Genomic DNA, 26,036 nt, shown 5'->3' with positions numbered 1-26,036 from the left:
CAAGTTTTGAACCTTCAAACTTTGCCCCACGTGCCACATTCACAGCAACCACTTAGACACTTCCACCTAGTGCTCTCCAGTAAGACAAGTTTGAGACTGAGCTTTTGCCATTGGAATGGCCTGCCCAGGGAGGTGGTGGAGTCACCATCCCTGGAGGTGTTCAAGAAAAGACTGGATAAGGCACTTAGTGCCATGGTCTGGTTGACTGGATAGGGCTGGGTGCTAGGTTGGACTGGATGATCTTGGAGGTCTCTTCCAACCTGGCTGATTGTATGATTCTATGATTCTATGATTTTCCTGGTTGCTGTTGGTCTCTCTTTTGAGGCTGCAGCTGCTCATTTACCACCATCTTGGCAAGCAGGGAACTCCTTACCTAGAGTCTATCCTTGTGCTAGACAGATGCATGGAGGTGGATTGCCTTGCCTCCACATAGGAGAGTCAGAGGATTCCCCCCTCCCAGGGAGGTCAGCTTTTAGTTTAAGGCATCACAACAACTACTCCTGACACTAAACATCTGCCATCCTCTTCCCTAAACATGCCCTCTCCTCACCATACATGCTTTGCTTAGTATGACCATTAAGGTCATACTTTTATGCTTTCTTTTATCTGCAAGTTGGTGATATGCAGAGTAATATGCTTGTGGAAGATTGGAATATTCATGGCTTTGTTATGTTAAAAAGTAGCATATCAAGTCTGAAACTGCAAATGACCTTCCAGAAGTGCAACTGGTTGACAGAATTGCTAAATTAATCCAAACATAAATATTAATAATTTACTGCCTTTCTTTTAGTGTTGATTCCTTCTTAATTACCAATTCCCATAGTGTTTTTTCATCGTCATAACAGTTAAATAATAGTTGCCAGGCTGCAAAACACTGTCATACCAGAGTAAAACATTTAAGCATGCAAATTATATCATGTCCCCTAGAGAGCAACACAACAGTGTTGTGTCAAGAGAGGTAATGATCCATTTATTTTTCCCAGAACACCTGGCACTTCATGTAAAGAATTACAAGGAGAATAACTCTTTTTTCCCCCCAGTAATGGTTCTCATAGTATAAACAACCAAAAATAAATGGTTATGATAGAAAAGCTTCCCATTTAAAAATGGCAGATCTGTTCCGATTAAGTCAGCCTTTATTTGATGGATTTTCTGATAATGCCACCAGAAAACAGAGAGGAAAGTTGTGATTCTTCAACCATTCACTGTTCAATCCATCTCCCTACTCCCTTGACAGGATACAGGAAGGATGTGATTTCAAACATAAAACTGATTATTTTTTCCTATAGACAGAAATGAAGCATAATTTCAGCTGCTGTGAAAGCATTGCTTAATGAAGGAATGCAAACTCCCATCTTCTCATCCTTCCTCTAGAACAATGCCTGACCTGCTGTTTGGCCATGCTGTGATACTGTCTTGATTGTAAATGATCTCTGCTGGCTCGTGTTGTATCTGACCACTAAAATCACAGATCTAAACCTTACATTTAACTTTTCTTAAGTTGCTTTACTTAAGGCAGCAGCCAGGCTTACTTTAATCAACTGCTTTGTTCCAATTCTGTGGGGATCTAAAGTTAGTAAGGAATGGTACAGTAGTCTCTTGTGCAAAATTCTATAATCTCTCACACAAGTGTCACCTGGTCATCAGAATTATTACAGTCTACTTGCAATATAGGCAAGAAATACAGAAAGATATATAGAGATTAAGATCTTCTTAGTAAAAACTAATAGTTATCCAATAAGGCCTCAAATACCCACTTCCCTGAAACTCTCCTCTCAGCATCTTATGTGCAAAGCTGGATGCTATTTGTTCTCTTATGCTACTCACTTCATGCTACAAACATGTGACCGTAGCAGTAGTAATATTTGCTGCAGTTCTGGCAACTGCAAAGTTGTTGCTACTGAATTCTGTGTTGCTCTATAATCTCTGGCTAACTTATGTTATGTGATTTAAGAGTAGCATTGACATAATGTTTAGTATTTGAATTCCCTGCCTCTGGCAGGACTATCTTCATTAAAGGCACTTCAGGGAATCTCTCAAGTCCACAAATAAATTATTAATGACCAATAGTCTCAGCTAGAAAACTGCCAGTTCCTATTCCAGAAGCTTGGATATTACATATCATATCTTGTGACTTGATACTGCTTGTCTGCAGGAAGCAGCAGGCCAGGAAGCTTACTAACTGAGGACAAAATCAGCGGGAGTGTCATATAGCTATAGAGCCAAAACAGCGACAGCAATGTGACAATTAATCCCCATTTACCAAAATGATGACTAACTGTTGTGAAATGTAATCCTCATAATCCATTGCTGCATATTAAGAAAGCAGTTTGCCAAATTTACTGGCAGCTTTGGGTGACTTGTTACATATGGATGACAAATGTTCAGGACACTCCTCAATTGAAATGAACCCTCTGTCTTCTCAGACTAATCCCTCTTGACAAGAAAGGTCATCAGTAACCAACTGAATATCCTTACAGATAAAAACTAATAACAAAATAAGTAAATTAGAAAACCTCACAAGAGGGTTGAAAGCACTGGGCTTTTGAGAGCTGTCTTATCTCCTGCATGCAGATTCCGCAAGTCTCGATTGTATGCGCACAGTTTCCCCTGAATTTACCCTGCAGCAAAATCATGTGAGATTCTGCAAGTCTTGGTTTATACACAGTTCCTTCTGAATTTGCCCTGCAGCAGAATCATGTGATTTGTATCATAACCAGAAGAGAACCTACAGTAACTAAAAATAAACTACTACTCTGCAAATTCATGGCTCACTTTAGTCCAGCTCACAAATAATTTTTCAGCACTGGTCAGCAGTCAGATCCTTATTAATACCACAGTGTGCATGGTCTCATTAATTGTGATATGGGTGGGTGATGTCAGTATCTTCAAATTCTAGCAAAACTTTGTTTTAGTCCCAGATGTTTGTTTAGTAAGTCATGAGTTCTCTTAACCATCTTACGACTCCCACATTTGTATGGGTCAGAACTGTAGAATCATCTGACCCAGCTGCTTTGTCTTGATAGCTTTCAGAACTTCAGAGAAACTCAGCAATATTAGGAGATAAATCTTTTATCAGATGCTGCTTATGCCACTGCAGCAGTAGTTCTGTTACTCATGAATAGCGGAAACGTTCATTCATTAGTCACCTCTGCAGTATCTCTGCATGACCAATCAACAAAACTATCTACTGTAAAGCTAGGAATGGCTCTGCCTACGTGCCGGACAGGCAGAGCTATCAGCACAGTGAAAGTTAAAGGTTTTTTTAGTGAGCATGTGATTGACACGACTGTCTGATTCAAATTTAAATTAGTCTTTTTTTTTTTAAAAGAACAAAGATTGCTTCTTACTGAAATCAAATTAGATTTTAAGTTAGATCAATTAATTTGATTTTTTTTCCTACTAGAATTGTATTCTCAAGCTAACAGCAAAGCCTTCACCTTCATAACCATCTGTGTCTTACTTTTTACATACTTGTCTTCAGAAACATTTACCATAAGCTTGCCGTATTGAAAATTTTAGAAGAAACAAGCAGTAGGCTATCTCTAAAGGACTTTTACAAGACAAGATCTGCTGATCTCTTATCTCTGCATGAAAAGGGAAATTATCTCGTTCAGCAAGCATACTATTTAGACAAATGTTAAAGGGTTTAGAGCCTTCCCTGGAAAACAAATTGTTCTGGCTTTTGGAAAGGACTTTTTAGCCACTGAACTAGAAGATCTTTAAGGTCTCTTAGAACCAAATATATTCTGTGATTCTCTAAAGAATGGCTTAAGCATTGTCACTTGATTTCTACCAAGAAAAGATCAAACTAATAAGGGTCAATAAAGAGTATGGGTACCTTAATTTCACATTAAAAAAAAATCTGTATGAATTGCTTATGTCATTCTCACAGCAAGGAAATATCTAAAGTTAGGTTTTTGCTATCAGCATGTGACAATATACTCCTTCGACAGACATTCATCAGAATTAGTTTTGATTTGTTCCCAGATGAACATAATTCTAGGTAATTGATTTAAATATATTTAAGGAGAAGGCTGGGGGGGGAAGAGTTTGATAGTTTCACAAGTAGTAACAAGCGGTTCATATCCTAGCAAAAGAAATTCAGCTTCCTCAAAAGTAAGGTAACCAAGCAAACTAAAGTATCTCCAATTACAAAATCAGCACCCAAGAAGGAGGATTATTTGCATTGGACTACAAATGCGTGCTATTTGACATATTGCACACAGACTGTAATGATCTTTAAATATTTGTCTCAAGGATTCAGACACAATGTGACATGTCCACAAGATGGCATACACTGTGTCCAAAAGAAACCAATACAGCAAAATGCTTTGTAACATCCCTGGGACGAAAAAGCTTCAGTGTAATTATGCTTCTTCGTTTCATTATCCTTCTAGACAAGCACAGAAGAAAATCTGCCTGTAATTATTTTAATGATTTGCTTATGTAGTGTAAAAATCTGCTTGTCTCAGAGGTAAGCAGAGCCTTCAGTTCACACAGAAAACAGAAAATGTCTGTCATCCAGAAAAAACAGGTTTTGAGATTTCAAGTGGCTGTAACCAAGCCATACACAAGAGGCAGAGGCATTGTAGAGTGAAAGATTATAACCTCACCAAACAGGCTTTACTAGAGTCTCTCTCGCTGCCCAGGAGAAGCAAGCAGTAGGATAAAGAGAAAGTGCTTAGGGCTTTGAAAGGACTCAATTATCCCTGAAAAATCAGAATGAGGTTGTGCTTCATAGAAAGATGAAACTAAGAACAATCTAGAAGAACCCATCTGTACATACCTGATAACCAAAAAGGCATCAAATTCTCAGAGCTCTCAGTAGGGTCTGTTCAGGTTAAAACCGACAGAAAATACAGCCTCCCTACCCTATCCCACTTCCTGCCATTGATGCTGCCAGAAATAGAAATATTAAATGAACACTACTGACCCATCTGCCCTCTTTCGATCTCAGAGCTTTATTGGACTATACTTTCTGAGATAATATTTACACAGAGTGCTAATATTTCTCGACAAGACTCACCTATGAAGCTCATTTTCAAGTCCACAGGCGTTATCTTCAAATGGGCTCTTATGTGCCTTAAAGTCATTTTATGTTATCTAGCCCAATAAAAGGGCTTGTCACTGTGCAAACCTGATCTTGTTTCCATCTGCCACAACTTTAGCATGACTACTGCTACTATAGAGACAGCATTCCATAGGAATTGGTTTGTTTTGGGGTGTTTGTTTTGTTAGTTTAGTTACCAAAAAAAAAAAACACAACCAACCAAAACAACAACAAAACCCAAAACCAAACAAATAAAACCACAAAAAAACACACATGCAGAAAAAACCCACCAAACATGCAAACAAACAAAAAAACTACCACAATTTAAGACTATTTCCAAGCCACAGCTAAGGATAAAATTATCAAAGGCATATGACCATGTTTTTCAGACACCTGACTGAAGAGCCTAAAGGACATGGAGCTTTCTGCGCTCTAGTACAAATCAGTGTTTGCCAGCTGAGCTCAGAAATGCTGGCACCAAGTGGCTTAAGAATACTCCAACAGACACACTTAACAAGTTGCCAGACATGCACTTTTGCAAGTATTTCCCCCTTTTTTCTTACAGTGACCAAATCAAAATCACCTCCTCCGGCCTTCCTCCATCTGTTGATATTTATACACAATTTTAACACAATTTAAAGTGGCCAGAGGCAGGATTCTGGAATTAGTAGAGCAATTCTCCCATTTCTGCAAATAGCAGCAAACAGGCCTGTTGTTGTCATACAAGTGACAAACACATCCCATTCAACTGCACACACACTTGCCTAGTACTTTTAAACTAAAGGCAATCAGACCCAAAGTAAAGCATGAAAACAGCTATTCTGCAAAAAGAATTCAATATAGAGTACTTTTTCTATTCCAAATGATCTGGCAGTAAGCATTTATGGATAAACTCTCTATTCAACATTTTTCTCAACAGTTTTCACTTAAATATGCTCAAACATCTTAAGGCAAATAAATCCTTAAGACATATGAAATGCTAATCCAGAGTGGGATTAATTTTCTGATGATAAGGTCCCGATGTCCAAGTTCATCCAAACTTTAATTTCATTGAAGAGATTTCTTGAAGGCAGAAATAATGAATCTGCTAACCACACATTCAATATGAAACACCCTTATTGTATACTACATGAAAATAATAACATGCATTTGTCCTTTATCTCTGACAACTGCTTCCACCACCCACAACTAGGGCAGTTATCCAAGTCCTGCAGCAAAGCACAGCGCTGCCCAGCCAAACCTTTGCAGCAAAATGGCCAGATGTGCCTTCCAACCCTGGTGATTCCAATTTGGCAGAAGTCCTACAATGTCAATTTTATTTTCCCTCTAGATCGACGTTGTTGTCACTGCAAATTGGTTGTAGCCAAGACTATTGGACAGGTTTTCCAGTGTGAAGAAAAATGGCCTAATTATTATTGGTGGCTCTACAAATTTTTGTCATACAGGCAAACTTCCAAAGGAGTATGGATTTTTTTTTTTTCTTTTTTGTAGAATGGGCAATTCTAAAAGAAATTTCAGAGGCCAACAAGGGATTTGATATGTCACTCATGAGATATTTTCAGCTATGTACACACAAAGTGGACAGAACCCACGGAATTATAAAAGCAGCAGTTACAACAGGTAAGATAAGTGGACAACTACTCCTGCAAGACAAGGTCTCTTTCTAATGCTGACATCACATTTCTCTTCACTCTTGATCATTTCACAGAAAAGATCAGAGAATCCCTGATGGACATACAAAGGATCACTGGTGGATATACAGACTGGAGAGCCAAGGTTATGCTGTGTCAATACTGCTTCCTCCACCAGTTGTGGCTGAAGCTTTAAGAAGGACATTGGACAATAAGACCATACAGAGTGAAAGGAGAAGGTTTCTGGTAACACAAACAAGGGCATCTTTCAACTAAGCACAGTGACATTCAGGAGTTAAACCAGACAGAATTACTCAGTTCTCTGAGCTGTGAACTACCTACTTGTGAGTGTGAAGAGGAAGTGGCAGTGAGAAATTTATTTTAAGGTTCTGCAGCAGTACAGAACTTGTGAAAATGCCCAGAAGAGAAACAGATACATATTAACAGTCCTTTTTTTGACATTTAGAGATGCTGTGGAACTTGGGGCTGAATTTTATCTTACACAAGGTTAGGGCTCTTTGAGAGAGTGAAGTAATATTATTCTTACATCTCTCACTCCTCCAACTCCTACTTTGTCCCTCTTGTGCTTTATCCCAGATAGTAAGTTCTCTTAAGCACCCACCAGGGCTAGGGAGAAGTTCTTTACAGTGAGGGTGGTGATACACTGGAACAGGTTACCCAGGGAGGTTGTGGATGCTTCTTCCCTATAGGTGTTCAAGGCCAGGCTGGATGAGGCCTTGAACAACCTGTTCCAGTGGGAGGTGTCCCTGCCTATGACAGGGGAATTAGATGATCTTTGAGGCCCTTCCAACCTAAACCATTTTATGATTCTATACATTACATGGGAAAGCCAAGTCCAGAGTTGCAAGACAAGGTGAATCAATACAGTAAGAACTTAGTTCTTTTGTTGCAGCTAATTACTATGGGACAGTGTTTTGAGCAAGTGTATGGACAGTCCATTGTTTATTAGTGTGTTTCATGACAAACAAGAAGGGAAAAAATAAACTAAAAAATCGTCCAGATGCAGAGGTAGAAATTACACCAGTTGTTCCTTAAAAATAAAACAAGCCACATCCCCAAGGCTCTCAACAACTTTTTATCACACTGTGATGGTTTGGGTGTTACTCCCCCCACACACTTTAAATCACCCAGACTAGACTCAGCCAGCTCTGGAAATTGAATGAAGCTTGTATTTACAGCTTACCACAATATACAAGTAGATATTTACAGTATATACAGTTATATACAGAAATATACAAGTTAAAAGGTAATACAGAAACACAACTCCCCTCCCAGAAACCTGAGTCCCCAGGAGGGGCTCCCAACCACCCTTCCACCTTCTTCCCCACTTCTCTCTACCTTACCCCAGTCATTGCCTTGTGCCCAAGGAAGAATGGAGGGTCAGCCAGGGGGGGTTAGGAAACAAGTGAATTAATCAGAGAGATGGAAGGTGAGGTTACGGAGATGCAGCCCAGAGCCTGGACAGACAGCAACTACTTTATCTATGTTTATACTCTTGTTCTTCTACATCTCAGCAAGCCTATGAGTCAAGTAGACATCACCACTGTTTCCCTTTCACAGCCTGTAATGTAGTTCTTCCCACCAAAACATTCTAGCTAGCTTCAAACTAGCACACACACATGCACACACAAATATATTTGATATAATCTCCAGGTCTAAAGTAGGAGCTACTCATCTGTGTAATGTCTCCTCTCCATTTCAAACAGACAGATTTACACATTGTGCAATGGAAAGCTTCCATCTGGATACTTTTGCTCATGCACACAAAATTCTCATCAGTATTCTATCTTACTTGGAGTTATACTGCTCCTTGAGGTTACTGGTGACTGTTGGCAACAAGATCAGTATGCTGCCTACCCTATGAGTTTGAAAAATGAGATAAACGTTGCTCTAGCCAACCAAGCACATTATTTTCTCTTTCTTACAAATTAATATGCATGGACCCATAACTGTATGTGATACTATTAACACATTTTCTGTTCAATTATTCCTGTAGTATACATACTTTGTTCCAGAATGCCCAAACCCTTCAACGTTCAGCCATTCTTGATTAGTTCAGAGACTGAGTTTGGATACCCAGAGGAAAGGCAGAAATGTTAGTTACAAGAGCAGACTGGAGGAGCATTGATTGATCAGTGTGAAATCAGCATCTAATTTCCCCATGGAAAGGAGCAGTGGCTATGCTACATGCTTTTTAATTAAATATCAGCCTGTCAATACTTTTTAGATTGGTTACAAATATGAAAAATGTCTATGAGAATGGAATTAAAATAGGCAAACTGGTGAAAGTCCTGCAGATGCATTTCATTTCTGTTCCCAGTGTCCTATCACAAGCATTCTAAGAAACTACAGCACATCTTTTTATTATAGCAATGATCCTGCACACAAGGCAGAGAGCAAAATAATGTTTTTATTCCAGTTGTCTCAAGCCTATTCCCACAGAACACCTTTTACAGTACTGTAAAATAAAGCATAGAGTTAGGTCAGACTTTATTATAGATTCAATTACTATTTTTTCTTAGGTGTAATGGAATGGGTCTCATTTAATGTGAATTCATCAGTTATGATAGAGGACAATGAAAAAACAATTAAGTGTCTTTTAATCTAAATTAGCAGGAGCTGTGTTTTCTTGCTCCTGTGCCTGAAGAAAGGACTCCATACAGTGGATTTGGATCAGAATTTTGTTTCTACCTGTAGCAGCTTCTGCTAGGTCTTACAATTGCTACAGCATGGAAAGATTTATCGCTGTAAACGGTGAAGTTACAGAGGTTTCAGACTGAGCTGTCTGGAAATGCTCACAGAGACAGGCTGATTACAGTGTGCCAGGGAACAACGTGCAGCTGCAGCTGGCAGTGCAATACCCCTCTGATGATCTGCTATTATATTAAAGGTCAGAAATAGAGGACACAAAAGGAAAAATGCCAGGATAGATACTATGAAATTATTATTTGCCTCTCCATATCAGAATTTTAGTAGTCCTAACAGCATATTGAAACTTCCTAAAGAAGCAGTCAGCTTTCAATACTGCAAGTCTTCATTTAAAAAGCAGAGGGGAAAATAAGTGCATGTTTTCATTGATTTAATAAAGACATGAATTTACTCCAAAGACATTTACTAATTCCCAAATTCAGACTAATGAGACTGAGGCAGATTTTGAGGTCTGAGTTCTGCCAAATTCAGGGTTTTACAGAATTTGTCTGTCAGAAAGGAGTGATGCTATAGAACATGAGACAGCTGGAGTGGATCAGGAAGAATCTGTTCACCTGGTATCATTTACTTCCACTACAGATAGAAAATGTAGACAGATATGAAATAGGACATAGATTGAAAGGTTTTCCTTTTGTCTAAGAAGCACTGACCAGTTTTGTGTTGGAGTAGGAGGGGCTGATTTTACTTACTAATAAATATGTTGCTGCATTCACAGGCTGCTGCTGGACTATTTTAATTTAGTAGCAACAGCCTTATGTTGAGGTGTCCTAGCATTAAACTTTTAAGCTGCAATATCGTACTTCTGGAGATGAGGCTGTATGTTCAACCATACATTATTATTCTGAGAAACACTGACCTGAAAAGAAACAAACAACAAACCCCCCTGCTTGTCTTTGCTTCAGTACAAGCACAGTAAATGCTTTTAGCTGTGGTTGTCTGAAGCATTTGCAAAATCTCAGTCCAACTTACCAAACTGTCTTCAGCAAGACCTGCACTGAATTCTCAAGTATCCTGCAAAAACTGGATGGTAGATAACAACCCTGCCGGCACTGTAACAGACTGCATTAGTTGCAATTCTGCTCTTTCAGATGCTATGTGAAAGCAACCTTGGAAATACAAATGATTCTTTGAAAACTGCAGGATATCTTAGTTAAAGCTTACAGGAAAAATCAAATAGGCCTCATAGGTAACAATTAAAAATCATCACAGTCTTTTTTCACTTGAATTAGATAAAATCAACAACTAAGAAATATGATAGGAGAAAGATACACTCTATCAGAATACTACCAAAAGGACTCAAGCATCAGCTTTTAGGTCTTCTTCCAGGCATTTGTTTGCCACGCAGTGTTAGATATTCTCCTTTCAAGTGAAAGGCCAGAGTGCTGCTAGAAGCTGAACCCCCAGAAGATTACCAAAGCTCACAACAGAAGAATCAGAGCAGCACTAAAGAAGTATGTGAAAGATGCCTGAGGAAGCATACCACTTGGGGTTAGAAGAAGGGAATCTCTCTGCTTTTCTTATCTTTCAGATGGTGTATCCTCCTGACCCTTATATGCTGCTAAAGCTGGGAAGCATATGAGGCTTCCCATGGAAAGATCTCTCTGGTGCCTCACATGGGCTGATGCCCTGCATGATTATACATTCTATATATAATGCATATTTCATACATTACATATTAAAAGCCTGTTTAGACTTCAAACTCACGGAGATTCACAGTGTCTTTTAATTTTAACAAAACAATTGCAAAGAACTTCTCTCTGAATATCCTACAACAGGGACATTAATTTTCAGGTCCTCATTGCTTTCCTCCTACGGGAGAAAACACCGGATTGAATGAGCTGTGCTAGCAAGTCCCCAGGCAGCACTGTCCAGGATCTAAACATGCACTGTTGAGTCAATCCTACAGCAGAAGAGCCTGTCCTTTTCACCTACATTACTGATAGTAACCCAACATGAAGGATTTCTGCTGTCATCAGCAGTGGGAAAAACATAAACTGGGTAAAAATTAGATTAGAAAGGCAACATCTGGTACATAGATTTGCTTGGTATTAGGAAGACTTGACAACATTAAAACAGCTTCAAAGCCCTGAAAAATGGCCTCTTCTCATATCCATAGTATTCAGCTGAGGGTTTCAAACATAACTGCAAAGCACTACAGACAAATTTCATACACCCCTCTGTTATATTCTATAAAACTAGATTGATCACATACAGGTAAGCACTTTGCCCTTTGAGATTTTTAATCATAGAAGTTTTCATATGCAGTTTCTCACTATAAGGGTTAGAGAATAATAATACTCCGTGAAACAGATCATCAAAAGATTGGAAGACAAAAGGAAGAGCTACACTTCCAAACCCAGTACCCAAGCCTAAAATAACCTCTCCCTGTTATCAGATCTAAATGCCTGGTGGCTGTAGGAAATTAAAGGCATGGCTTTTTCAGCGATGCCCCTAACAAAAACAGAAGATAGCAGATGAGAGAAATCAGGAGTTATACTTTTTAAATTTAAAAAAAAAAAAATCAAGTTATTTCTATACATTCACTTCTTAGTTATAGCCTGAAACCACTTTTTGTTTTGCCTAAAATAGCTAGGCATATGGTGTACGATAAAATCACAAAGTCACATTGTGGGCTGAGTGTGTTTTTTAGATAATAGAAATTACTCAAGCTTTTCATGAAGCAGGCTGAAGCCTTTCTGGTGTCATTCCCCACCGTGAAGTTACAACCAACAGCACTGTATAAAGTTCTGGTATAAGTACAGGCACTTCTATAAAGTACTAGTACTTCTTTATCTCCTAGCAAAAACCTAGTGGTAAAGCATGCTTCTGCTTCCCCTTCTCAATCAGTTCAAGTACCTGTTCAGTCAGAACTGGCTATTCCATTCCCTTTCCATGGAAATTAGTACTGACAGTGCAGGACTTGCTACAGGGCTCACACAGTCCTGGCACTTATACCTCAGGCCATGGCCCAGTGTGCACTGCAAATAGCAGCAACTCTTCATTTGGTTTTGGTATAATTGTGTGTTCAGTTGGTTGCAGACATTATCTTTGCTACAGTTGTTTTTAAGCACTATTAGCAGCAGAAGCCACAGCAAATCAGGTAATCAGCTGTAACAGTTTTAGACTTCTGTTCATCCTACCCCATTTCAGGCATCTAAGACATCTGAAGTGTTAATACAGTCACCTGCCTTGAACAAAATAGAAGCTTAACTCAAACATTCTTTAGCAAGTGGTCAACGTCCTAATTCATCATTTTCTTTAACACATGCTCTCTCTGTATTTAACTGTTTTGTTTAGTAAAGGATGGAAACTATTCTTTTCCACACTAGTTCTATCATGGGCAGTTAGAATTTACTGCATCACTGAATCTGGCATAGAATGCAGGTGCAAAGTGCCCTAAAGAGAGCATACCCATGCCTTAAGCTCAGTGCACAATCTGCTTCACCTCCATGAAACTCGTGGGAAAAAACCATCCATGTTTGCAAAGAAACAAAAGAAGACAGACAACTTCTGCACTGATTCACACACAGAACCATACTGCCAGTGTCACTGCTGCCAGAGTGCAATGTTGACTTAACCAGCGGTCTGTTCTGCCTTTGCACTTATCTAGCACCTCCTCCTGTTAGACAAAAAAACCCTGCAATTTAAACCCATGTTGAATGTGCTGGGATGAACTAGGGCCACATTCTGGTGTACACTTAGTTCTGAGTTCTTGCTCACATAATACATTTATGGAATTTAAAGAGAAATAAAATGAGTCATATCCAATCTTGTTGAATCAGTGGAAATTACTTCAAGGATACTAATTTCATTCATACACATTATCTCATAGCAACTCAGCTATTACTGATACTCATGGTTAAATATTAAAAGCTGTGTCAAACTCTTCATAAATGAATTTCAGTGTGACCTGGGCCATTTGAAAATCCTGTGGTTTTTAAGCTATACAATGTCCATATACCTTTTTGTACTACTGTGGTAGTTTGTAGGGGGCCCAAGTTCCCTTAAGAAAACTACAGAAACAAAGTCCAGTCCTAGGGGATGGACCTGGTCATCCCAAGATATTGTAATATTGTTATTCCATTCTGCTTTCCAATATCATAGATTATAAGGCAGTGCCTGGCTGATATCCTCCCCAGCAGCATCCCTTTCTTATCTCATGGTCTGTGCATAGGAGATGGCTCCTGGCTGGCAGGGAATTCTAAGCTGTGTCATGCAGCCTGCTGAGGCCTTTTGAGCCTAAGCTGGGGGGGGCAGTTTTGGTCTACTCTCAGGCCTGCTGAGGGTGGAAGGGGTGGAGGATTCTAGAAGGTTTTACTCCAATAGACTTGGCCTAGCTTGTGGATGTATTAATTCTACCTGATTGTCTTTTATATGTATGCACCTATGAATAGAATCTCCCTTTAAACTTCCAATCAGTGTGCAGTGTCTTCATTCTTATTCTCCAAAAGGAGTGTCATTTCTGTCCTCCAGTCCCAAGTACCTCATGGTCCTAAAGTGGGATAGCCACTGTGCTAGTTTGAAGCAGGCTAGAATGTTTTGGTGACAAGAACTAGATTACAGGCTGTGGAAAGAAAACAATGGTGATGTCTACTTCACTCACAGTCTTGCTGAGAAGTATAGGAATGAGAAATAAAAACATTTGATAACACTCTTGGCATCACTCTCGCTTGGGCTGCTGGCTGAGCTGCATCTCTCTAACCTCACCCTCCATTTCAGGCTAACCCACTCTGCTTCCTAACCTCTGGCTGAACCTCTATTCTTCTTTGGGACTGGGGTAAGGTTGAGAGGGGTAGGGGGAAGGTGAAGGGGTGGTTGAGAGCCCCTGCTGGGGACTCAGGTTTCTGGGAGGGGAGTTGTGCTTCTGTATTACCTTTTACCTTGTATATTTCTGTATATAACTGTATATACTGTAAATATCTGCTTGTATATTGTGCCAGCTGTAAATATTAGCTTCATTCATATTTCCAGAGCTGGCTAAACCTAGTCTGGGTGATTTCTAAAGTGTGGGGGGGGTGGGAAACACCCAAACCATCACAAACACAAATGATCAAAAAGTGTAAGCTGAACAAGTGTAAGCAGCTTTTTCCCAGTAACAGCCAAATTGTTACTGTTGTTTTTTTGTTAGAAGATCTCCCAGTCTTTCTGACAACACTGTTTTATACAAACGGTGAGGCTGGTTCTCTGGCAGAAAGATGGCATGGAGTAAAAAGAGCAGCACAGTCAAGTTGGAGTTCTAGAAGAAATAGGATCACTTTCAAAAACCCTTCAGTGAGATCTTTAAATCATCCTACTTTATAATCCAAAAAGCATACTAAAATTGACAAAAAAAAGGTGACAACATTCAGTGAAATAATTTTGTTCTCTATCTTCCAAACTATATCTTCTACTGGGCCACAACGAAGTGTGAAGTTAAATTACAAGCTTCAGTCTTTCTGCCAAGATCCTAATGAGCTGCATTCTCAGCTTTCTGAATGAAGAACAAGATTCCTTTCCCATAGAAAATGATGGAGATCATTCAGCAGCAGCAGGGCTGCATGAACTGAAGCACTGGCTAGGAGATCCAAAAGGCAGGGGAAAAGGAGCATTGTTTCCCTCACAAAGGAGGCAGTTATAGTGACAGAAGACTCACAAGTGGGGATTAGGCATCTCTGAGCTAAATGCATAATACTCCATTCACTCCTCTTGAAGAAATGAAGCTCTTTCACCCAAACACAAACTGGATTTCCTACAACAGAAGTTTAGTGATTGCCAGAGCCTCCATCACTGCACTGCTGATAACAAGTCTTGAAATACTGAATTTTGTTGATGGATAGCAGTAACATTTCCTACATAAAGTGTCACACAGGACTTTGTTTACACACACACATGTACATACATAGAGACTGGTACACTGTGTTACCAAAACTTCACAGGAAACTGGCCAAATGCTACAGGAAAAGTTAACCTCACTTTTATGGTTAAACCTCTTCTTCGTAGAGCTCTCCTTCAACTGCATAAATTAAGTCCCTAGAAAATTGTTGATGACTAATATCCCTAGAAATTACAAATGAAAGAGGTCTCTTGTCTTACTAGTTTCTATACATGGACTTTTCAGTAAGCTAGACCAAGCTAGACCACATCCATGGGTCATGCCTACATTCATTGCTTACTGAGCATCGTGGCTTTGGATCTGTTGGGATTCTTACATAGAGCTTGATTCCATGTTTGTCATGAGTTGTATGTCAGACAGGTAGGTGTCTATGGCTTTGGAGAAACCTAATATGACATGCCTGGATGCATTCCTGTGTGAACTAGGTCATCGTGCCTTGGTAGGGAGGTTGAACTCAATCTCTGGAGATGCCTTCCAACCTCTAAAGTTCTGTGGTTCTGTAATATACTAACCAAACAGATCAAAGCAATTACTGTGCAAGACATCAGCTAAGATAATCTGTCTTGCTCAGTTTATTACAACTTAGCTGGATAGTTTTGAATGTACAAACAGCTTAAAACCAAAACCAAACAAGCAAAGAACTTATGGAAGAGTTTTGCACATCTTCTTACCACTTGTTACACCTTTCAAGCTAGGACTGGCTTACTTCTCAACCTCTACAAACTGTAGGTGTTCATATCCCTACAGAGAGTGGAAGGGAGGCAGGAAAATCTATTGCCTATACCTTCTGCCCATTCTGGAAGATCATGAAACAAGAGATGCCCATCAATGTGAATGGGATACCACCTTCATTCTTCCCTAATGAAATGACTTCTGTCACTTCCAACAGAGTCTACAGGCCAGTCAACAATAAATCCTCTAGGATAATATTGAAGATGGACATGTTTGGTTTATAAAAAGCTTTCTATACTACATCATCTACACAGAGAAATGAATTAACTCATATCAGCATAAATTACAGGCTGTGGCAGTATTGTAACTCCTGCAGGAAAATCTGCATTGTCCAGTTCCGTTGCTAATCAGATCTTCAGTTTAACAAAATTGTTTCCATTAAATGTTAATCACATTTGCCATTTGTTGCTGACAGTTTCTAATTGCTTTTAGTAAGGGCTTTCAGGACACTGGAGGACTGTCCATTCAGGTCTTGATCTGATCCTACTTTGTGCTCCATCACAAAACTAACTGCTTAAATAATTACTTTTAAATCTTTCTGTGACTATTCATCTGGAGTTCTGTATCACAAGCCATAGGGAGATTGGACACCCTCTGAATGCTGATACAAGACCAAGAACTTTATTTATTAGCAAAATCTTTGTGGAAAGTGAATTTCAAAACAATTGCAGCACACTGACAATATGTGTGCAATTGTTTAAATTACTGAAGTATAATAAGATGATTCTCAATTACACACTAGTGCCTAAATGTAGAGATTGTGGCTGGAAAAATGGAGCAAAGCTTCAGGCTCTTTCAAGATTGCAGAAATGTAAATGTATACAAACTTATAAAAGCAAAAGATCACAAAATTTGTAATAGTTGTCTCAAATCTTTGCATATATAACTTCCCAAAACTGTGGTATGAGTTTTCCTCTTACACAAGAATTGCATGATGAAGAGAACAAACAGCTCTCTTTTGCGTGATGAAGAGAACAAACATAGCTCTCTTCTGATAAGGCTGCATTTGAGTTCATAAGTATTTATTACACCCTGTACTTGAAAAAGTATGACAAAAGAAGAAATGCAGTGCTGCTAAGGGTTTGCTTAAAATACCAAACTTACCTATGCCTTCCTTTCCAAACATGGTGGTACATGATGCACTTACAAAAATCTGTGTTCATGCTTTTGGCTATACAATTAGCCATGTGGCAACAATGAAATAATCTTCTAGCTTATTTTACCAATTCAGTCTCAAATGGTATTTCATCATAAACACATAATTATACATGACCATCCCCTGAAGTCAGTGAGAATGCTAAGATTTCTACAAGATTGTTATCTCAATCTCTTTAGTTCTGTCTTGGATAAACATTTCTGAACAAATTAGAGCTTATTTATGCTCAAACCTTAAATTTTGCTATTAAGATACAGAGTATACTATGACTAATTCAAAATATTTCTGTTCCTCATAATTGCAAATGCACCACTCCCTTCCTCTCTCAAAATACTGGAATTAATTTTGCTCTCAGCTGTATGTATTCAGTTTCCATATATTACAGTAGCAGTTAGAACTGCAAGGGCCTTGTTTTGCTCCATTGAATTCAGTGTTAAAACAGCAATTTATTTCAGTGACAGTGTGCAATAAAATAGGCCCTCCAACTTTTCTGCCTATTGAAGAGAGAGGCTGGGAAATGGGGTCTTGCAGCTCCAGGCTAACTGTGTGTGTATGAGCTCCTGAATGGCTGCTCAGGTCTTCAGCTTGGTGCTACAACAGCAAGAGTATTAGATGGTGTTAGACACAGCCTGCCTCAGAATTTCTTCCAAATGCTTAAAAAAATGACTGAAGAACTCCTGTTACATGCACTCTGCTGTTTGACACACACAGATATCATGTTTCTGGATTTTTTTCCCTATTTTTTTGCCATGCAAGAAGCTTCAGAAACCTCTCACTAAGTATAGGTGAAGTTGACAGAGCTTCCTCTCTTTCTCATTTAATTCTGTTCTATTCTGACAAGTACTTTCAGTTCCTGTCAGGAGAAAAGTCCTGACAGCAAAAACCACCAAAATATGTAGAGCAGAATGCTAATGCGTTCTTAAAGAGATAAGCAAAAAGTCTTGTGAGCACAGACATTATTACACTACACTAGTCACTAGTTTCTCATGCCTTACAAGTTATTCATTGCCACTGAGCTACTCAAGATTCCTTCCCTTGAGAAAGAAGCTACAACTACAGTTACATCCAGTATCAGCCTTACCAAGAGAATGCTGCAGCTAAACACATTGTCCTTTCTTCAGCATTCTCAAAACAGAGAAGACCTTTGTGGTGCATTGGTATGGGTCCACGGTGACAGTGCCACCTGAACCGATTGTGTTCCCAGGTTTCACCATGGTGGCTCCGAATTCTAACCTGGAGTCAAGGGAGAGCTATTGCTGTTCCGAAGGTAGAGTTTACTGTGGTTTTGAATGATCATCATGTAATTAAACAAATTTAAAGGAAGAGGTAGTAAAACTAATTCACTCTGAAGTTCATTAAAAGTATACTGTGAAAAATTGAAGTCATTGACCTAAGAACTCTATTTTAATGTGTGATGTAAAGAAATTTACTGGAAAATATTAGATAAAGATATAACTGTATCCCAGGGCCACACAAACCATAGAAGTGAGAGTATTAAAAAAAATTCTTTTGAGTTCATTGCATACGGTCCTCTGCCATGCCACTAACTACACAGAGCTGCTGCTATCTTTCGCTTTTATAACTTAGGTTATAAAGCTAACAATTCTGAATAGGAGCTATTACAAAAGAATTTTCTGTGAAGTCCTGAAGTACATAAACAGACAACAGCTAGCAGGCACTAACTGAGTGCAAGACCACTACTCACTACTTTCGTCTGTCTATACAAGGTGAATCCATTCTCTTATTTCCATTTCCCTTTCTCTGTTACAAAAGAATTAAAGAAGCATCACTCAGAAACAGTTTTCAAAGAAAACACAAGAGGACAGCAAACAATTTCATCATTTGTAGAGTCAAAGTATTACACATGTAACCTTAACAGCTTTAGGGAAAAAAAAACAACCCAAAACTCTTTGGACTTAGGCCATTTTCTTACAAAGCAATAATGTGGCATAGTGAGAAGAGAAGGCAGAAAAAAAGTATAGCTGGCATTGTGCTAGAAATGATAGGGGTGGAATTTCCCTCTGTTTGGGTACTTCTATTATGCTGTAATGGAGGGGGAATTAATTAATATGAGAAGATATTTTCCCAAAATTAATATTGTCTATTAATTTTTCTATTCAGAAGTCTTGCCACCTCTGACCACTAATAATCAGTTCTTTGCACAGTCATGGAAACATTATACAAAGGAATAACTAGATCTAGAAATAACTAGCAAAAATATATAAACATTAATTGAACTGGAAGAGAAGGTTCCTGGGGTCAAAATACTGCTTGTCCACTAGATGGACTCAAGGAGCTCCCTTCTGCATATGGCAGAAGGCAATGGTGAATTACAAGAGGCTTTTAAGTATTTACTCACAAAATACTATTACCTGACTCACGGGGCTAGCTACAGCTTCAGACAGTATCCATCCAAATGCTTTCAGGGAATTCTGTTACTTGTCAGTTGCTGAGGCTTCTGGTTCTTCCTAGGCTTCATGGAGTGCTGGAGAAAGGAGGCAGACAATCTCTGACCTTCTCTCTCAGCTCCTCTGGATCATCTATGTATTTCCAGCATTTCCTGTCTTGGCAGGAGACTTTCAGGTGTAGGCAGGATGTCCCATGATGTACAGTCCTAGCACAGATGTCATGCTGGCTATGCAGGTTGATCACATGGAAGCATTTAGAGCCTGTTCTTGGTAAGCTTGAGGGAGGCAGTTCCCAGGCAAACAAATCCTGAGTATCAGGGTTTGCTACTTTGTGGCAGAGCTAGCTTATAGCTTAGCATAGCATGGCAGCAGGCAGCAGCAGGCAAGCAAGCACGTTACCTGCTCAACTCTTTTTATTAATACAGCCTGTGACTAATGTGCCTTTGGACACAGCATAGCCAATCAGAATGGCAGTTTTCCAAGCTTGACCATATTAGGTGAAGCTATAGGCTTGCTTTACCCAAATCTGAGAAAAACGTAGGCCTTGCACAAGGCAAGCACAAGCTAAGCATGCGTATCTTGTTTAACACAGGAGCAAAATAAGTCTGGGCAAGCCAGAGTCCTTAGACTCAGTAGCTTCAGGTTCTTTGTCCTATATCCCACAGTTGCTTCTCCCTAAAACAGAAGGAGGGAGAGCAGAAAAACTTGTCTGGGCAAGTCAGGACATGCAGAAGCCCACTTTGGCCTGCTTAGGCCTACCATGACACATGCTCATTTGGCCACACTGCATAAACCATTCCCTTGTGGAAGTGAGAGATGTGCACTTGCTGAAGAGCTTGGAGATCCAAGGGTCCACAAAGCTCTTAGCAGGGTAAAATCAATTTGAGAGGGATATCCCTTCTTGGCTTCTTGTGTATGTGTACCTTTACCTTCAGAATAGTTTATCTTCAATTGGGATAGCAGATACAGAAAATCACAATAAAGAGCTCAGTCAACTCAAATCCTGCCAAAACCACACAGCACAAAAACCTCTGGAGGCTCTCTGGTTTGGATTTCCATCTCTCCCTGTCTTACCACTGGCTGAAAGTACCAAAGAGAAGTGTCCTAGTTTAGAACTATCATCCATGTACCACACAGCCTGAAAATGCTGACCATGCAGCTCCGCTGTCCCCACTCCCCTGTCTGTCCAAACAATTTTTGACAGGCTAGAGAACACTTGGCCAATCTTTCTGTCTTCTTTCCCAGCCCCCACTCACTAATACAATATCTGCTTTCACAGCAAGTAGAATAAACACAGACATTCTTATGCTCTCTTAGGAAAATAAAATGTTGGTCTATCCATCCAGCCATCACTAAACTATTTCCCTTAAGCATCTGTAGAGATTTCAGCTAAACAGTGCATTTCTACCATACAGTATTTACTTTTCATTTATTCTTGTGCCTTTATTTTGCCTACAGCTGTCTGATCACAACATAGATGGCATTAAATTCATTGAATATTCAGAAAAGCTTCTTTCATCTGGGATGACAGAAGCTGCATTTCCAGGGCAAGTTTAATGCCCTCTGTAGTCTAAAGAAGAGCTGTGTGCATTTCCTTGCATTGCTTCCATGAAGGCTGCAGCCAAGAGGCTGAACTCCAAATCCAGAGCATGACCAAGAAGGTTTGCCCCACTGTTTCCCACTTGGGTTCTGTACTTTAGAAATCAGTTGTATCAGTACACATATGGCACACATTTGCTCTGGTTGTTGCAAATACTTGCTTTCCTGTGATGGTGAATAGTATCTAGTGGGTGTTTTCTCTGTGTGTGGCTCTGTTGCATGCATGGTATTTCCAATACTGGCACAAAATCTTTTGAAACTGACTTAAAATCATCATATCAAAATGTTTCTCTGCAATAATAATCCACATTAACAACAACTATTAACCATTTCCCTTGCCATCAGCAATGCACACAAACACTACTGGACACATGCCAGAGACAAACGAATCACAGAGCAATTTAGGTTGAAAAAGACCCTTAAGAGCAAGCTGATCTAGTTGGGGATTTCTCTGCTTACTGCAGGGGAGCTGGACGAGATGACCTCTAAAGGCCCCTTCCAATCCAGTGCAGTCTATGATTCTAAGATCAAGTCCAGGTGAAGAAGCTGAGATGCACTGTGGAATATGTAAACATCTCTCAGTCTCTTTGCTCCAGTCAAGCCACAAAACCATCAAAAATCAAGTGGAAGGAAAGCCATAATGAGAGGATTTTCTCCATTTATATGACAGCCTGAGAAATTCTTCATTAGGCTCTCTTCCAGGAAGAAAGGAAGAAAACGTAATTGACACTAGCACTCTAGGAAGCACCAGTCACTAATCTATCATGTTGCTACATAGATATAGGTTTATATGTATATAGACAGTGGAGCTGCACCTCAGTTTTGTTCTGCTAATGCAGCATGTATTTCTGCTAACACAACAAACCCTAGGGGCATCTGCACTATAGGAACACAGATATCCCAGTTACTTGTTAGTTCCCATTTGTTTCCAGTCCTAGGTCTCTCTATAAGAAATCCAGATGTTAAAAGACATTTATGTTTTTACTTGGCTCTGATGTATGAACACTAAAGATAGGAGAACACCAAGTGATGAGACAGTCAGTTTTGTTTAAAAAAAACAACCAACAAACTCCTCAGAAGTTCTAATATTATGTGCCCACAGATGGGCTTAGATCTGTGGTTAAAGGAGCAAAACAAGGCTCTGTTAAGGGGTGTTAAGGACTCATAGTTTCCCCTACAGCTGCTTAGTTTCCACTGTCTTAATAGAGAAATAATTGAGGCTTGGAGTGCTCATACTACAAATATTAGTTTGGATTTCCTGGCCTCACTATCTCCAAGCACATTGACAGTACATGAATTAATATCAAAATCCTAAATACTAAAATTTGTAACAAATGATGTAGCAAGTTCATATCACATTTTAAAGATAAATACAAAATCTACTAGTCAACAAGTACAATGTTAAGTCAAGAAGTCGCTTCAATAACGTGGAGCTCCATCACTAAATATTGCTATTGTCACAGTTTCATTCTGTCAAGATATCCAAGCCCAAGCACAGGAATCCTTATGACTTCAAGTATTACTCATAGCTTTATTCAGGGAAAACACATCTTTGATTTCTGCATGTGAGATGACCACACTCTGCAACTGTTTTTCTTGAGAAAGTGTGTGTGGGAGTGTTATAACAGCAAATGATCACTGCTCAAAATAACACAAAGGAAAGGATGCAACAGTGAGATCCAGGGCTGGGCTGGGGGAGGCACTTAGCAGGGTCAGAAGGTCAGGCAGCCTCAGCAGAGCTCCAGGCTGGTGGCAGCAAGTAGCTGGACTCACATGGAGCCACTGAACCCTGATGAGCTGGCACGGAGGCCAGGCTGTGATATAAGGAGAGAGAGACATATGTTCACCTGAGTAGGATGGTCATTACCTGTCTGTCTTACCTCTACTTCATCTTAGAAATAAGTAAAGGAGCCAGACAACAAGAATAAGACAAATAATCTTATTTCACTACAGAAGGGGTGGGGGGGAGGGGGGAAAAGTGAAAACAGGTGGAAAATTCAGGGGAAATGAAGGAAAATGGAGAGGGAGAGTTGATCTCCCTCATACTATAAGAACTGTAACTGCTGATTTGTTCATTTGTCCATCCGTTGGGCGGCACAGGACCTGAAGTTTTATCAGGCTTTTGTTCTCAGACCTGCTGCAAGCTGGCTTTGAGCACTAGCAGTTGCTGTTCTTCGCTGCCTGTGCTGCCTTGATGAGAGGTCTGAGTCTGGAGAGGGGTTTGGCTAATTCTAAGAATGGATGCTGTCCGGAATTAAAAAAGAAAAATGAACCATTACTTTCCAAATTCAATTACTCAAAGACTCAAGCAGTGTTCCTCTGGTTACCAGGAATGTGCACAAATAGGAGTGTGTCATCTGCACCTGCATTTTTGTGTCCAGAATCTTGCTATCACTGTCAGCCATAGTTCATAATCCCATCAATCCATTTCTCAAGTTGTTCTCAGCTAGCTGGGATTTCTAACTTGCCAATGCTCTGGGAATGCTGCTTGCTGCCTCAGGGCTTTGTTACTTTCATGAAACTCCATCTACTTAGGTTCCTGTTTTCTAAAGACACAGGCTATTTTAATTGTCAAAAAGCTGAAGGGCACAAGTCATTCCTCAGGGAACCCAAGTACCTCCAGGAAATGTTTATGCCAGTAGTGCCCAGGCCCCTGTGCTCTTCTGAAGGCCACTGAGGCACATGTTTTCAGCACCAAGATAAGAGCCAGATAAGTGACAGAGTGCAGATGGACTCAGATCTGGGTTGCAGTAAGAGCAGTGTCTGCCTGGTATCACTGAACTTGAATACAAAAAGTATTTTGCCACCAATTAAAACTGTATATACTGACAAAAGATCAAAAACAGATCTGACAAAAATGGTCAGAGGGCTGGAGCACTTCCTCTTTGAGGACAGGCTGGAAGATTTGGGGTTGTTCTGTCTGGAGGAGAGAAGACTTCAGAGAGATCTTATTGTAACCTTTCAGTACAGAAAAGGGGCCTATAAGAAAAATGGGGAAGGATGCTTTAGCAGAGTCTGTCACAACAGGATAAAAGATGATGGCTTTAAACTAAGAAGGGGGGCTTAGCATAGAAATAAGGAATACATTTTTTATGCCAAGGGTGGTGAAACACTGGCACAGGTTGCCCAGAGATTTCATAGATGCCCCATCCCTGGAAACATTCCAGCTCTGAGCAACCTGCTTTATTTGAAGACGTGCCTGCTCTATGCAAGGGGTTGGACTAGATGACTTTTAAATGTCCCTTCCAACCCAAACCATTCTATGATTCGGCTTGTTTTTCATTTGAAAAGCACAGAAGACTGGAGACTAATATGAGGATGATCTGTTAAAGTCTTCAAGTTCAGGTGATGAGAAAACTCTGTTTACATAGTTGTGGTGGTAGGCTTGATAGAGCAAACATGGGCTTACCCATGTCCAGACATGTTCCCCTGCCCCTCCCTCCCCCCACCTTCTGTGCTGGAGGAAGCAAGTGTGGGAGTGGGAACAGGCTCTAAATGCCTGCATGCGATTGGCCTGCATAGCCAGCTAGACTTTGTGCTGAGACTACACATCGCAAGACATCCTACTTGCACCTGAAAGTCTCCTGCTAAGACTAGAAGTTCTGGAGATACCCAGATTGTCCAGAGGAGCCAGGAGACAAGATCAGAGATTGTCTCCTTTTCCCAGAAGCCTGGGAAGAATCAAGTCTCAGCAGCCAACAAGACAGAGTTCCATGTGCTTTGGGTACTGTCTGATTTATACTTTGTGAGTAAATGCTTAAAAGCCTCTTCTAGTATAATATTTGAGTTTGCCACTTCAAGAAATAAATGATTTAGTTTTGCCTGTTTCCTGTATGTATAAATTTCCAACCTGTGCATTTTTGAACCTGTGAATAAGTTTTCTGGTGAGTTTTAATGTTAGTAAACAGTTTTCATAGTTATTAACAATCATCACCTGGATATCAAAATTAATATAGATTGTTCATTTTGCATAATCCATCACAATAGTGTAGCTGTTTCACTTGCAGCCACTTGGCATTTTACCTGCAGAAGTTCCTTGGTAGAACTTCGCCTGTCCACATCCATCTCCAGGCAGCAGTTCAGAAAATCAGAAAACAGAGCAGACAGCTTGGAGTTTTGCAGTTTTGGTGCTCCTTTGCTACATATCAGACACATGGCCTAAAGAAAAAGGAAGTAAGAGACTTCACCTTTCTTTCATATCCACAAATGCTCATAAAGATGCGTCTCTGTTTTTTTGGGGTCCAGTCTTCAGTGATAGTTCCTTCCCTGACAGAGGGTTAGAGATGATGTTGCTATACCAAGAAATAACCTCAAAACCACCAGTTTGTCTCTCAAAAGCACTATTTTAGAAAAGTTTGGCATTTGGTGTTTTATTTCAGGAAAGATTACATAAAATCTGTTACACTTGCTTCATGCTTTCATGGTCACCTTCAGAGACAGAGAAGAACTGGAACAACATATAGGGTTACTTGAGGACTGGGAGTATTCATTTGTGTTGAGTCCTCTTTGAATTCCCTTTCATGATGTGCATAAACATTCAGCATGGTCCTTCTGTGCACACAAGCCTACCCAGACACTTGAAAATTCCAGCCTTTTGCCTCCTCAAGAGCACCTAGCCTTTCTTCAGGGAAGCCATGGAGGCTCATTTCCATGCAGCTGACAATGTTCGTGCAGCTTAGCAAGTCCTTCTACCTGATATTTCTCAGGCCAAGGAGTTATAAGCAATTTAGTGAGCTTTATCCAACAAGGTTCACTCATAACCAAGAGCTAACATGCAGAGATACTAAACAGATTAGTTCATTCTGCTTTGGCAAGCTGTTATTTAGAAACCTAAGATAAATACTTTTAAATATTC

At 39.8% G+C, this 26,036-nt stretch overlaps 1 protein-coding gene across 1 annotated transcript in view; it reads right to left on the bottom strand.

The window, feature by feature from the left end:
* Positions 1-25,330, bottom strand: part of LITAF (lipopolysaccharide induced TNF factor) — a 45,887-nt gene extending 20,557 nt beyond the window's left edge. The window contains exon 1 of the mRNA XM_064152998.1: positions 25,205-25,330. The gene's annotated coding sequence lies outside the window, so the exon portion shown is untranslated. The remainder of the gene's footprint in view (positions 1-25,204) is intronic.
* Between the last annotated feature and the right edge of the window lie 706 nt (positions 25,331-26,036).

Source organism: Pogoniulus pusillus, chromosome 13 (assembly GCF_015220805.1).
Source record: "Pogoniulus pusillus isolate bPogPus1 chromosome 13, bPogPus1.pri, whole genome shotgun sequence".
Lineage (NCBI taxonomy): Eukaryota > Metazoa > Chordata > Aves > Piciformes > Lybiidae > Pogoniulus > Pogoniulus pusillus.
The sequence above is the reverse complement of the archived record's forward strand: the minus strand, read 5'-3'. Positions and strand labels throughout refer to the sequence as shown.